The 16,354-nt window shown below is 40.2% G+C and overlaps 2 pseudogenes; both read left to right on the top strand.

Moving 5' to 3' along the window:
• The first annotated feature begins 369 nt into the window (after nt 1-369).
• LOC119519000 lies at nt 370-11,415 on the top strand (annotated as a pseudogene).
• Nucleotides 11,416-15,459: 4,044 nt separating this feature from the next.
• On the top strand, nt 15,460-16,113 carry LOC119518927 (annotated as a pseudogene).
• The last annotated feature ends 241 nt before the right edge of the window (nt 16,114-16,354 follow it).

Below are 16,354 nucleotides of genomic sequence, written 5' to 3'. Positions count from 1 at the left end.
GAAAAGACTACAGAGTAGTATTTATATTTTTCTTTTTGTCTCTAGGTGTTTAAAGAAATCTCTGTCAGGTCACTGACTGGTTACTGAGATAACGGAGTAGACATCAATGACCATACACAAGAATTACAATCAGGCGTGCATGCTCCTGCCCGCTGAGGGGCGGGTGCGTGACACGCAAGGCGGGCCGGGCTGGGCTGGGGGTAGTGTGGGGGCGGGGGAGTGCTGTGTGCGGATGGGGGTGGGGAAGGCCGGTTGATTCCCGGCAGCCTTAGGGAGAAGGCCAGGGATAAAGGGGCCTCCTTCTCACTGGCTAATACCCACAGTGGTGACAGGTCTGCAAGAAGAAAGAGGTCATGGCATAAAGAAGAAATGTCCCAAGGAACAGTGAGCAGGTTGAGTACACCTCAGAACAAGAGTGGCTGCTCCAGGAACAGAGAACCTCTTCTGAGGTGTTCAGATGCATGGAGGGACCTGGAGCTTGCTATTGGTGGAGTTTTCTGGGCTGCCAACAGCAAATTAAAGATAAGTCGTGAGAGGTCAAAGCCCAGATTTACAGCTGCATAAGCCCTCACTTGGAATTCCTTCAAAGCTGTGAGGTGTGGCTGTATGAACAGGTAGCTCTCATCTATCAGCTTAAAGAAGAGACACTTCAGCACAAGCGCAACAGCTCTCCTGGCTATTGGGCCAGTTCATTTGTCCTATTCATCAACTGGAGTGCACCCAAAACAAAGAGCTAGTCAATCAAGTCTGGTGTGTCTGGAGATACTGGGCAGTTTGACCCTCAAACCCTAAGATTCCACTCTCCTGCTCTTTGACGCAGATACAACTGCTCTGCGCCAGACCATTACTACATTTGGGTTCCTCAAGGCCATCCAAATCCCTGAGCACCTGATGACTCATGCTAGTTCATCAACTATCAGGCTCTTCATGGAGAAAAGAGGTTATATCCAAATGCCAGAACAGAAGTTGTCATCCAGCACCACAGCAGTCCCTCTTGGTGAGTGGCTCCTCAAAAGCAAACCTGCTAATGGTCACCAGGCTCCTCTCATGCCCAGTGCCAACCCCCATGACTGGCTCTCCCTGAAGCAGACCTTGGAGAATAGTCAAACTACCCCCAGGGCCTGCAATTTCTTCACTAACATCTGGGGTAACCTAAAGGGCTTGGAAAACTGCCTCCTCAAGAGTCAGCAGCAGAGGGTGGGGCAAGAAGGCAGAGTGATGAGGTGCAGAATTTCATCTCTGCCCTAGAGCAGCTGGCAGTTACCCAAGAACTATATGAAACAGTGTTTTTGGGTTCTCCAGTAACCAGTCACATGTTTCTAGTAACCAGTCACACAGCGGACGCAAGTTTGGAATTGGAGGAAAAGCTGAGATTGCAGCAAGCATTGTAAGTTCCCTGGACCAGGGGTATGGCGCTCCTCCCCACCCAGACCTCACAGACTGTCTTGCTGCTGGCTCCCTGAAAGGGGAAAAAAGAAACCAAAAAACAGCAGTCTGCTGAGGGCAAGAAGGGGGGCTCAACCCAGCCTCAACTGCAGAATTAATTAACAAATTAATTAACTAATTTTGGGAGCTGGGGGTGCTAAAGAAGGGCTGGTCTCTGAGAAGTGGGGGCACGTAAAAGTGGGCACCCATTCCCAGACTCCAGAAAAGCCATTTTTTTTTTGCCTCTACATTTTGCCCCTTCTGGCTTCTCACTGATCCCTTATCTTTTTGCATTTCAATAGCCCCTGGCAGGGGTGGAACTGAAGCTGTTGGAGAGTAATTATAAGACAATAGCCCAAAGCATATCTTTAAATGCTCTATTCTGACACTGACAAAACTTCCAGGCTGGGAAAAGACTTTTAAAAGGGACTCTTTTTCTTTTTCTTTTTTCTTTTTCTTGTTTTTCTTTTCTATTTTTTTGTTTAATCTAAAAGTAGCATATGTGGTTATTTTCTATCAGAAAGCCCAGGTTGAGGGACTAAGCCAGGCTTGGGGGGAGACAGAGTACCCACAGCATCTTTGAGTTCCATATTCACTACTGAAGGTTCCCACACCTGTCTTTAATTGGCAACTCAGGCTGACCAAGGAATCTACCTGGAGAGGCCTCAAAGAGGAGAGGGGAGAAGGGAATAGTGCCCCTGAGAGACAACTGGAGTTCTGAGGATTGGGAGAGTGGAGGGAGTTCCAGGTCAACTGCCAGTCCTCCTTTTGTGAACTCAGACCCCAGGGGCTGGAATTCAGATTCCGGCTTCAGTCAGCCATGCCCCCAACAGGATCAGAGTCACCAGGAGAACTAAAGGCTCCATACCTCCTTACACTGGTGGGGGAGCTGCAGGCTTGCAAGCACCACCTGCTGGACAGGAGAGGAAAAGCACCAATTCTAAAGGCCTCATAGGAGGGTCTCATTCTCAGGAAAACTCCATACCCTCCCAATGAGACCTGGGCCTCACTAGACTGGGAAAATCTTACTAGGTTTGACCATATCTGAGGAGATCCACTCACAAAAAGGTTACATAGAGGCAGAGCAAGAAACAGGAAAAACAACAGGGGAAAAATTCTGATCAACTAAATAGAACCTAAGTTAGAGGTCTAGAATAAGTTGAACTGAATAACAGAGGCCAGAGAACAAAGCCAACCAACAAGAAAACCACTAGGTAAAAGAGAAAACAAGCTCCAAAATTAACTAATCAAGAAAATCAGATGCCTAGACAACTTAAGGTAACAAGCCATACCAGGAAACACAAAAATATGGACCAGCCAAAGGAACAAACTAATAGCTCAGCTGAGACACAGGAGTTGAGGCAACTAATGCTAAATAAATTCAATGAAATGAAGGAAGATATAGCAAAAGAGCTGAAAGATATAAAGAAGAAACTAGATGGCCATAAAGAAGAATTCATAAACTTAAAAAAACAAACGGCAGAACTCATGGGAATGAAGGCCACAATAGAGGAGATGAAAAACACAATGGAGGGACACAACAGTAGATTTGAACAGGCAGAAGAAAGGATCAGTGAATTGGAAGACAGGTCATTAGAATTCATATAAAAAAAAAGAACAGATGGTGAAAAAAATGGAAAAATATGAGCAGAGTCTTAGGGAGCTGAATGACAACATGAAACACACAAATATACGTCTTATGGGTATCCCAGAAGGAGAAGAGAGGGGAAAAGGGGCAGAAAGAGTAATAGAAGACATATTCACTGAAAATTTCCCAACTCTTATAAAAGACAGAAAATTAGAGATTCAAGAAGTACAACATACCCCAAGTAGAATAGATCCCAATAGACCTACTCCAAGACACTTACTGGTCAGATTGTCCAATGTAAAGGCAAAGAGAAGATTCTGAAAGCAGCAAGAGAAAAGCGATCCATCACAAACAAGGGAAGGTCGATAAGACTGTACAGATTTCTCCGCAGAAACCATGGAGGCAAGATGACAGTGGCATGATATATTTAAGATACTGAAAGAGAAAAACTGCCAACCAAGAATTCTATATCCAGCAAAACTTTCCTTCAAAAATGAGGGAGAGATTAAAACATTTTCAGACAAAAAGGCACTGAGAGAGTTTGTGAATAAGAGACCAGTACTACAAGAAATACTAAAGGGAGTGCTACAGGCTGATAGGAAGAGACAGGAGAGAGAGAGTTGGAGAAGAGTGCAGAAATGAAGATTATCAGGAAAGGTAAAAGCAAAGAGAGGAAAAAATAAGATATGACATATAAATTCCAAAAAACAAATTGGTAGTAGAAAGAACTGCCCTTACAGTAATAACACTAAATGTAAATGGATTAAACTCCCCAATAAAAAGACACAGACTGGCAGAATGGATTAAAAAACAGGACCCATCTATATGCTGTCTACAAGAAACTCACTTTAGACACAAGGACAAAAATAGACTGAAAGTGAAAGGTTGGAAAAAGATACTTCATGCAAACAACAACCAGAAAAAAGTGGGAGTAGCTATATTAATATCAGACAAGTTAGACTTCAAAAGTAAAACAATTAAAAGAGACAAAGAAGGACACTATATATTAATAAAAGGGTCAATTCATCAAAAAAACATAATAATCATAAATATTTATGCACCAACCGAGAATGCCCCAGAATTCATGAGCAAACACTGTGATCACTGAAAGGGGAAATAGATACCTCTATAACAATAGTTGGAGACTTCAATACACCACTCTCATCGATGCATAGAACATCTAGACAGAGGATCACTAAAGAAACAGAGATGTTGAATTGTATGATAAATGAACTAGACTTGACAGACATTTATAGAACACTACATCCAACAACAGCAGGATACACTTTTTTCTCAAGTGCTCATGGAACATTCTCTAGGATAGACCACATGTTGCATCACAAAGCAAGTCTCAACAAATTTAAAAATATTGATATTATACAAAACACTTTCTCAGACCACAATGGAATGAAGTTGGAAATAAATAAAAGGCAGGAGGTCATAAAATTCACAAATATATGGAGGCTGAACAACACCCTCTTAGAAAACCTGTGGGTAAAGGAAGAAATTACAAGAGAAATTAGTAAATACCTCGAGGCAAATGACAATGAAAACACAGCTTATCAAAACTTATGGGATGCAGCAAAGGCATGCTGAGAGGGAAATTTATTGCCCTAAATGCCTACATTAAAAGAGAAGAGAGAGCAAAAATTGAAGAGTTAACTGGTCACCTGGAGGAATTAGAGAAAGAACAGCAAACTAGCCCCAAAGCAAGCCGAAGGGAAGAAATAACAAAGATTAGAGCAGAAATAAATGCAATTGAGAACAGGAAAACAATAGAGAGAATCAACAAAACCAGAAGTTGGTTCTTTGAGAAAATCAATAAAATCAATGGACCACTGGCTAGGCTAACAAAAAAAAAAGAGAGAGCAGATGCAAATAAATGCAATCAGAAACAGGAAAGGAAATATAACTACAGACCCTGCAGAAATTAAGGAGATAATGAGAAGATACTATGAGCAACTATATACTAATAAACTAGACAACTTAGATGAAATGGATAACTTTCTAGAAAAGCATAAACAACCAACATTAACTCAAGAAGAAATAGATGATCTCAACAAACCAATCACAAGTAAAGAGACTGAGTCAGTCATCAAAAAGCTCCCAAAAAGGAAAAGCCCAGGACCAGATGGTTTCACATGTGGATTCTACCAAGCATTCAAGAACGAATTTGTACCAATCCTGCTCAAACTCTTCAAAAAATTGAAGAAGAGGGAAAGCTACCTAAGTCTTTCTGTGAAGCCAACATCACCCTAATACCAAAACCAGACAAAGATACTACAAAAAAAGAAAATTATAGACCAATTTCTTTAATGAATATAGATGCAAAAATCCTCAACAAAATACTCACAAATTGAATCCAGCAGCACATTAAAAGAGTTATACACCACGACGAGGTGGGATTTATTCCAGGTATGCAAGGCTGGTTCAACACAAGAAAATCAATTAATGTAATACTCCACATCAATAAATCAAAGCAGAAGAACCACATGATCATCTCAATCAATGCAGAAAAGGCATTTGACAAAATTCAACATCCTTTCCTGATGAAAACACTTCAAAGGATAGGAATAGAAGGGAACTTTTTCAATATGATAAAGGCAATATATGAAAAACCCACAGCTAACATCACACTCAATGGGGAGAGAATGAAAGTTTTTCCTCTAAGATCAGGAACAAGACAGGGATGCCCACTATCACCACTGTTATTCAACATTGTGCTGGAAGTTCTAGCTAGAGCAATTAGGCAAGAAAAAGAAATAAAAGGCATCCAAATTGGAGAGGAAGAAGTAAAATTTTCACTATTTGCAGATGACATGATTCTATACGTAGGAAATCCAGAAAAATTTACAGCAAAGCTACTAGAACTAGTCAATGAATACAGCAAAGTAGCAGGCTACAAGATCGACGTGCAAAAATCTGTAGTGTTCCTATACACAAGTAATGTGCAAGAAGAGGAGGAAATCAAGAAAAAAGCCCATTTACAATAGCAACCAAAAGAATCAAGTATTTAGGAATAAACTTAACCAAGGACACAAAAGATCTTTACATAGAAAGCTTTAAGAAACTGCTTAAAGAAATTGAACAAGACCTAAAGAAATGGAAGAACATACCATGTTCATGGATTGGAAGACTAAATATAGTTAAGATGGCAATTTTACCTAAACTGATTTACAGATTCAATGCAATACCAATTCAAATCCCAACAACTTACTTTACAGAAATAGAAAAACCAATAACTAAATTTATTTGGAAGGGTAAGTTGCCCCGAATAGCCAAAAATATCTTGAGAAAGAGGAATGAAGTGGGAGGTCGCACACTACCTGACTTTGAAGCATATTACAAAGCTACAGTGCTCAAAACAGCATGGTACTGGCATAAGGACAGATATACTGAATGGAATCAAATTGAGGGTTCAGAATTAGACCCTCACATCTATGGACAACTGATGCTTTGATAAGGCAGTGAAGCCAAAGCAACTGGGAAAGAGCAGCCTGTTCAATAAATGGTGTTTGGAGAACTGGATATCCATTTCCAAATGAATGAAAGAGGATGCCCATCTCACACCTTATACAAAAACTAACTCAAAGTGGATCAAATACATAAACATTAGCACCAAGACCATAAAACTCTTAGAAGAAAATGTAGGGCAATATCTTAAAGATCTTGTGATAGGTGGTAGTTTCTTAGACCTCACACCCAAGGCACGAGCAACCAAAGAACAAATAGACAAATGGGATCTCCTCAAAATTAAACACTTTGGTCCATCAAAGGACTTTGTCAGAAAAGTAGAAAGGCAACCTACACAATGGGAGATGATATTTGGAAACCACATATCAGATAAGGGTTTAATATCCCAAATATATAAAGGAATCCTGCATCTCAATAACAGAAAGACAAACAATCCAATTAAAAAATGGGCAAAAGACATGAACAGACATTTTTCTGAAGAGAAAATACAAATGGCTCAAAAGCATATGAAAAAATGCTCAACTTCACTTGATATTAAGGAAATGCAAATCAAAACCACAATGAGATATCATCTCACACCTACCAGAATGGCCATTATCCAAAAAACAGAAAATGACAAGTGCTGGAGAGGATGTGGAGAAAGAGGCACACTTATTCATTGTTGGTGGGAATGTAGAATGGTGCAACCACTCTGGAAGACAGTGTGGAGTTTCCTCAGGAAGCTAAATATAAATTTGCCATATGACCCAGCTATTCCATTGCTAGGTATATACTCAAAGGAACTGAAACTTAAGACACAAACAGACGTTTGTAAACTGATGTTTATTGCAACATTATTCACAATTGCCGAGAGATGGAAACAGCCCAAATTTGCCTCATTGGACAAGTGGATAAACAAACTGTGGTATATACACATGATGGAATATTATGCAGCTGTAAGACAGAACAAAGACATGGATCATCTAATAATGTGGATGAACCTTGAGGACATTATGTTGAGTGAAGTTAGCCAGAAACAAAAGGACAGATTCTCTATGGTCTCACTAATATGAACAGACATTAATGAACAAGCTTTGGGAGTTAAAAGTTGACAACACAGGTGACCAGGAGATAGAAAGAGGGCAGAGACCAGCCATTTGATGCTGAAGGACTACAGAATGTTTAAGATAGATTGCATAGATCCAGAAATAGATAGCATAATACTGTGTGATGGTAGCACAGTATTGTAAGTCCACCGAACAAAGATGTCTGTGAGTAAAGCTGAAAGAGGTGGGATGGGAGAATGTATGACACTAGAGGTAAAGATAGATGATAAAGACTGGGACTGTATAACGTGGCAAAAACAGGAGTGGCAAATGACTGTTACTAAATATACAAATATAAAAATGTTTTTGTATGTGGGAAAGCAAATGAATGTCAACCATGTAGAGAGTTGAAAAAGGGATGGTATTCAGGAAAAAAGCATAATCAAAGCAAACTGGAGGCTATGGTCAATAGTAACATTGCAATATACCTCCATTAAATGTAACAAAGGCAATATGCCAATGCTAAATGTATATGAGAGGGGGATATAGGGGAGGAATATGGGATTCTTGGTAGTGGTGTTATTTGCTGTCCTTACTATTATATTGTATTGTATGACATTATTTTTCTTTTTATAATTTTTTTCTTATTGCTAAAAAAAAACAGTTTTTCTTGTAGTAATCAATATGTTCAAGTGCTGATTGTGGTGATAAATGTACAACTTTATGATGATACCATGTACAACTGATTGTACACTGTGGATAAATGTATGGTATGTGAATATAACTCTATAAAATTGTAGGAAAAAATATATAGAGAGGTAAAAGTGTAGGAGAAAACATGGTGAGAGGGATATACCTATCTACTGTTGATGAGCAGGTAGAAAGGTATAGCCTTTCTGAAGGTCAGTGTGGTTGTTCCACAAAAAGTTAAGTATGTGGGTACCAAAAGGTCCTGCAACCTCATTATGGGGTATGTCATTTGAAGATCTGAGAGCAGAGACGTGAATGGACATTTGCAAACTGGTGTTCATGGAGGCAGGAATCATGATTTGCAAAGGGTGAAGATGACCTAAGGCTACATTGACTGAAGAATGGAGTGGTGTACTGTGGTGTACGATACAGTGGAACAATGAGCAACTACAAGAAGGAGTGAAGCTGTGAGACACACAATGAGGTGAATGGATCCTGTATACAGTATTAGAGTGAAGTACACCAGAAATAAAGGCAAACACTTTAATGCCTCACCAATATGGACTAACTGCAATGTGTAAACCCAGAATTGAATCTTAGAACATAGCCTAACGTGGACATAATTATTCTAATAGTCCCTAGATTATAAGCTCTTACAGCAGTTAACTCTATCCCTGAATTGTAATGCCTATCTCTAAACTTTGAGATGCTGATCTCTTAGTGTATAACCTGATTGGTCTCTGGAACAATGCGTATCTCTGAGACACCTGAAATTCAGAGCTAGATAGAGTTCGGCAGATATGAATGTCAGTATTAGTGCATACAGTCACTGTTAAAAAGAAAAAAAAGCTGAAAAAGAGCCCAGACTTCAATTAGTGATATGAATGAAGCAGGTCTGGTTAAGACCAGGGCAAGCCAGGCCAAAGGGTAAAGGTTGAAACTGACTGTGTTTTAAAACTTCAACTTCCATATGATACCAAGGAAGAGATATCTATTTGGTACAGGATCTAAATTTTCTAAACGGTACAACTCTACAGTCAGTTTGTTCAAATACCACAATTGCATGGAACTTTGAATAGGAAGTGAGATACGGTAGGTTAGTATAGGCTGGAGTGAAATAGTGACACATCCCAGAGTAATTTGGGCAGAAAATAAAAAATATATTTATAGCCTCCCCCTCCCCAGCCCAGAGGATCTGGGGGAAGGTGCGAAAGTGTTGGACTTCCCCACCTGGACTGGTGTTGATGTTGTCACAAACATTGGGACTGGCGCTTTGATATGCTGAGCCCTCGATCATGGGACATGCCCTTATGAAGCTCATTACTGCAAAGGAGAGGCTAAACTTGCATATAATTTTGCCTAAGAGTCTCCCCCTGAGTACCTCTTTGTTGCTCAGATGTGGCCCTCTCTCTCTCTAACTGAGCCACCTCGACAGGTGAACTCGCTGCCCTCCCCGCTACATGGGACCTGACTCCCAGGGGTGTAAATCTCCCTGGCAATGCAGAATATGACTCCCAGGGATGAATCTGGACCTGGCATCATGGGACTGAGAGTATCTTCTTGACCAAAAGGGGGATGCAAAATGAGATGAAATAGTTTCAGTGGCTGAGAGATTTCAAATGGAGTCGAGAGGTCACTCTGGTGGACATTCTTATGCACTGTATAGATAACACGTCTTAGGTTTTAATGTATTGGAATAGCTAGAAGTAAATACCTGAAACTACCAAACTCCAACCCAGCAGTCTGGACTCCTGAAGACAATTATATAATAATGTAGATTACAAGGGGTGACAGTGTGATTGTGAAGACCTTGTGGATCATACCCCCTTTATCTAGTGTATGGATGAGTAGAAAAATGGGGATAAAAACTAAAGGGCAAATGGAATGGGATGGGGGGATGATTTGATGATTTGGGTGTTCTTTTTTCACTTTTATTTTTTATTCTTGTTCTGGTTCTTTCTGATATAAGGAAAATGTTCAGAGATAGATTGTGGTGATGAACGCATAACTATGTTATCATACTGTGGACAATTGATTGTATACCATGGAAGATTGTATGGTGTGTGAATGTATGTCAATAAAACTGAATTTAATAAAAAAAAAAAAGAGTCAGCAACAAGATGCTCCTGCAAAACCAAGTATCCAAAAGTGTAACAGCTATTCTATTGCCAGTTCTTTCTCCATTGAAGTTTAAAATGTCAGCAACCTAAAGCTTCTTGATGAAGATGAGATGGACCTTTCTGACTGGCTGGTGACTCCCCAGGAACCCAGTAAGCCAGAGAAACCTGAGAGTGGTAGCTGTGAAACCAGTGAGAAGTTTAAGCTCTTGTTCCAGATTTTCTGGAAGTCTATAGTGTGAGGGATTGGCTTGTCTAGCCCAATTCCTGTACCAATTGTTGGGGCAACCAACTCAGAGGTGTGGAGATTGAAAACCTGGGAAATCTGAAGTACCTGAATGACCACTTAGAGGCCAAGAAACCACTGTCCACTCCCAGCAAGATTACTGCAGATTGGCTTGTCCAGACACATCCAAAACCATATAAATTAGAGAAGGTATGCAAAGCCAGTGAGCTCTGCACAAGTTTTTCAGAATGAGTGTGATGAAATAGTGAGAAGGATGCTTTGTGTAAGTGGCTTCTGGTGAAAGAAGGAAAGGATAAAAATGGGATGCCTGTGGATCCCAAACCTGAGCCTGAGAAGCTTAAAGATTCCCTGAATATGTGGCTCTGTCCTTCCAGAAAAGAGGCAACAGAACAGGTTAAGGCAGCAAAGGCAATGGAACCTTTTAGAATTGCTGATTCCTTCCAAATCAAAAAGAATAGTCCCTTGTCAGAATGGCTCATCATATCTTCTTGCAAAGAAGGAAGTCTCAAGGAAGTGCCTAGTACCAAGGACAAAGCTGCCCAGGAAATGGTATCCACAAGCAAGCAAATGTTTGTGAGCCCCACAGCCACTTCCTGGTATCCTTTTAATACAGCTGACTGGGTCTTGCCAGGAAAGAATACAGGAAATCTCAGCCAGTTCTCCTCTGGAGAAGACACGTGGCTACATTGAAAGAAGGCCCAGGAAGTATTACTTACTTCTCCCCTACAGGAAGAACATAACTTTCCCCCACCTTGTTAAGGCCTCCCAGCAGTTTGTGAGCTCTTTACCTGTATGCAGCTTAAAGTTTATAAAGGAATGTGGTTGTATCAGACTCCACTACAGATGTGAAGAATGGAATACCAAGACTCGAGCAACTTTTGTACAGATTATTGCACATCCTTGAACTAGAGTGACTGCAGCTTGCCAAATCATTGTTTCTGAGTTTGATCAGTCAGCTTCTTTCCTTTCCTGACTAATTTTAAACTAGTGAAGTGAAAAGCCTTCAAATTATAAATTACCATATAAAAGAAAAAAGTTGTTTGTTAAATTGATGCTAAGGTGATTCAGTTCCTTCTTACAGAAGTATTGTTTAATTCACTCTTACAGTAGAAACATAGCATCTTGTTGGATAGGTCTTTTTCCTAAGTCTCCTTATATTGGGTTGTTACTATAAGTACATTAAAGCACCGTAGTTTTAAAAATGAAATATTTCTGTGGAAAAGTGTTTTGATGTATCATAAAGCTACCAAATTTTCCTTTTTGATGAACTTCTTTAGATGCTTCCTTTGCTATGGATTTTCTTCCATCAGTGATCTAAAATGGTATATTTCACAAAAATAGCCTTGCTAATATAGTAATTTTCTTCCTTAACAAAATGTGTATCAGTAATCTTGGCAATTTTTGACATTAATTATAAAATATTTTAGCTTATTTGTCAGTTTTATATTACTGCAAAATTTCGCTTTATTCCTTTTTTAAATGCTATTAAAGTGTCCGATGAGCACTTGTAGGAGAGTTCTGTATTTTTTCAAGACTGTATTCAATGTAGTCCTAGCCTCTTTCAAAATATTCTGCTGACCTACAGGCAAAAGGGCCTCAGTGCTGACTTACAAAAAAGCAAAAAGGTAAAGATATGGGAAATGTAGCACTTCAACTGTTCACTCTTATAGGGATGGTTGGTGAATTCTGAGTAAATGGAAGACAAACTGCTGAGCTTGACACCCAGTGCTTTTAACTAGGAATGCATTACATGTTCTCTCACTGCAAGCAAAGCATGCTGGCACCTCCAAAAGTACAAGGCACTGATATTTTAGTGAATAGGCTGTTCTAAACATTTGTGCCTTGGAATATTTATTGAAGTCTTATGAAAGCTATCAATGTGTTTTTTCAATCTTCTTAAAGTCATGTCCATGCCTTAAAAAGTTTCTCTGTAGGAAAGAAATTAGATTTATGTTTTAAAGTTCTCAAAAATGAGAAAGTTCTATTCTAGGCTTTTAAACTATGAAGCTCTCAACTGCCTATGTATTTTGGAAATACTTTTTAAGTTTGTGATATGGTCATCTACAGTCTATCCCTTTTGGGGAAACTTCACAGTCCCAGTGTCATTTCCATGTAGCTATACTAGAATTCTTAGGAACCCAGCTAAAAAGAGGCTCCTATTTTTTTATCCCCCGCCCCACCACCAATACCATTTAGAACTATAATGATAAAGGTGTTTGTTTAAAACTTACGAAGCCTTTCTAAAATATAATAGTGCAGGAAACTTTGTGGAGTTTCTTTCTTGAGTTTGTGACCACTGTGTATTCCTAAATTTACATTAATCATTATGCTAATTGGTATGCAAAACATTCTTTTGCACTGATGCATTTTTAACCTCCTTTCATTTAAAGCATAACAGCCAAAAAAAGGGGGGGGAGGAGTTACAATCATTGCAAAAATAGTTTGTAAAAGTCACTAAACAAATGGAGGACTGTAACCCTCAATAACTAACATTAGCAAACACTGGAATGGGGAGAATCTGATTTTCAGAGTCCTCACATTATAGTACTCAAAATGCTAAGTTTTCAATAAAACTTTGCAAGGCACACAAAGAACAGGGCATTAAGCCATTCACAGGAATGAAATACATTGATTGAAATTTTCCAGGAGGAGGCCTAGACATTAGAATTACTAGAAAAATACTTCAAATCAATCAACAGCCTTAAATATGCTTAATGAGCTAAAGAAAATCAAAGAGCCAAGACCAAAAGGAAAAAGTGGATGCACAAATAATGGACACCAATGAAGAGATAGAAATTGTAAAAAAGAATCAAAGTAGAAATTCTGGCAGTGAAAAATAAAGTAACAAAGATAATTAATTAGAGCACTTCAACAGCAGATTTTAAGCAGACAAACAAATTAGTAACATGAAGGTAGGACAATTGAAATAATTTAGTCTGAGGAAGTGAAAGGAAAAATGTGTAAAGAAAAATGAAGAGTCTAAGAGGAGCTATTTGTCTCCATTAGGTATATCAACATACACATTATGGGGGTCCAGAATGGAGAAAACAGAGAGAGGGAACAGAAAAATAATTTGAAGAAATAGTGGCTGAAAACACCCAAATATGATGAAAGACATAAATCTACACATCCATGAAGATCAACAAACTCCAAGTAGGATAAACTCCAAGAAATCCACACTGAAGAATGTTATAATCAAACCAACTAAAGACAAAGACAAAGAGAGAAACTTGAAAGCAGCAACAGAAAAATAACTCTTCAAGTATAATGTATTTTCAATAAGACTAATAGTTGGTTTCTCATCTGTAACCATGGAGACCAAAAGGCAGTAGTATACCATAATTACAGTTCCAAAAGAAAAACTAATCTGTCAACCAAGAATTATATATTTGGCAAAACTATCCTTCAAAAGTGAAAGAAAAAACTTCTGGGAAGATGGTGGATTGGGAGAGACAGAGAAAAATTCTTCTTCATGAAAAACAGTAAAGAACTGAAAGTGCTTCAGAACAGCAGTTCCAGGGTTCCATCAGCTGGGCAGGGACTTCTACACCACATAATGAGTACATAGCTGGAGAAGCCAAGAGACTGCATTTAAGACTGGTGAGTGTTCAACCCAGAATGCCACTGGGGAACGGGCAGTTGGAGCTGGCTGACAAGCGTGAAAGGGGTCAGCCTTCTATGCCCTGTGCACCATACTCAGCACTTGGCAGGGGAGATAACCCTTCACAGCCTCATTGACAGCTGAGCTGGGAATTGGCCATCGAGCATGGAGCAAGCAGCTTTCTGAGCCCCATCTCTGCAGTTGACTGGGGAGATAAATCTTCACAGCCCCACAGTTGGAAGCTCCTTGAGGGAATTTGGGAAAAGGCAGACTTATGACAGCATCCACTCTCCCTCCACAAAACCATATGGTGTGCACAGCCTAGAGGAAAGAGCACTGTACAGAAGGTCCAGAAGCCCTGCCCCAATCCCAGGGACATGCTGACACATGGCAGACAGGGACTGTGGGGGCATTAGAGATGGAAGGTGAGATGTGCAGCTCTGCAGCTCCAGAGTACTCCACCCAGGGCCCCAGGAATGGCTGGGATCACTGTGTCCTGGAGTGGACTCAATGCCAAACTGCACAGGGCATGCCCCACTTACCCACAGAGATGGCAGTCCCCAATGCTCATGGAAAGTTGGTGCACTGATTGGATTTTCACATGGTTTGGACATCCACTCAGTGAATAGAAAAAGTTGGGGAAGAACTGGCTTGAGGGTAAGAGGTGGCTAAAGTGTGCCATCAGCTGGTAGGACATAGAAAGTGCACTTCAAATTATAGATAAATGTTCAAATAATCCTGCATATTCTAAAAGAATCATATCAAGTTAAGCAAACCCCAAGATACCAAAAACAAAAGAAAATGATAAAGCATATGAAGAAACTAGAAGATATGGACAACCCAAACATCCAAAATAAAAAGCCAGAGAAGACTCAGAAATTGGAGCAATTAATAAAAGCAGTATGCACAAAAAAACAATGGCATAGCTCAGGACATAAAGGATGTGAAGAAGACTCTAGAAGCACATAAAGAATTTTCAAAAGTAAATTTAAAAGTAGCAGATCTTATAGAAATAAAAGATACTGTTGGAGCTGGGTTCCGGCATCTGCTTGGCCGCTGCTCCCTCAGACCCACCCAGGAAGATCAAGCCAAGCCGCAGGGCCTGCCCACGTCCAGCCATGATGCATCCCTGCCTCAGTCGCTTCAGCCACTGCCGCCATCACCGCAGGGCAGGAGGAGCTGCTGCGCTGGTGACCCTGCCTAGGCCTCGGACCCTCTCACATAGGACAGCATGCACCTTAAGATCCTGAAGAAAAGGTTCAAAATGCTCAAGCACTGTTTAGAAATAACTCATGAGGGGGGCAGTGCCCAAAGGGAATGCTACAAAATAGTACATGGAGAGTCTACAGCTGAAACCTGGTGAAGTGATCTACAAGTGCCCAAAGTGCTGCTGCATCAAGCCTGAGCATGCCCATCACTGCAGTATTTGCAAAAGATGTATTCAGAAGATGGGTCACCACTGCCTGTGGGTGAACAATGGTGTGGGAAAAAAGAATCAGAGGTTTTTTGTGCTCTTTACTGTGTACATAGCTCTGTCTTTAGTCCATGCTCTAATTCTCTGTGGATTTCAGTTTATTTCCTGTGTCCAAGGGCAGTGGACTGAATGCAGTGATTTTTCACCGCCAATACCTGTAATCCTGTTGATCTTCCTGTGCCTTGGGGGTCTTCTGTTTTTCACTTTCACTGCAGTTGTGTTTGGCAACCAAATCCACTCAATATGAAACAACAAAATGGAGACTGAGAGACTGAAAAGTGAGAAGCCAACGTGGAAGTGGAGGCTGCAGTGCGAAGGGATGGAGTCTCTCTTTGTGGGGCCCCCTTCCCTCCTCTGGATGAGTCCTTTCATAGGATTCTGATTTAGGTGACTCCAAACACAAACCCGGAAAGGAGGCCGGCGGTTCTCCGAGGCTCCTCTCATCTTGCTGGAACTTGATGACAGACTTTAAATTATTTACTTGGGGTCTGAAAGTGTACCAGTGGCTCATCTGTGACCAATAGGGCAAATGGAACCTACTCAAACCAATTGCTTGCAGCAAGCAAAATTTTATGTATTTATAGTCACAGGTGGCAGATTTTCCAAACTAATGACTGGATGATGCTCTAATCAGTTTTCACCTGGACAACTAATGAAAAGTGTGTGGTCACAAAAAGAAGCCAAATGTCATTATCTTCCTGCACAGTTAGGAT

Source organism: Choloepus didactylus, chromosome 1 (genome assembly GCF_015220235.1).
Source record: "Choloepus didactylus isolate mChoDid1 chromosome 1, mChoDid1.pri, whole genome shotgun sequence".
In the NCBI taxonomy this organism is placed as follows: domain Eukaryota; kingdom Metazoa; phylum Chordata; class Mammalia; order Pilosa; family Megalonychidae; genus Choloepus; species Choloepus didactylus.
This window is presented reverse-complemented; position numbering and strand designations above follow the sequence as displayed.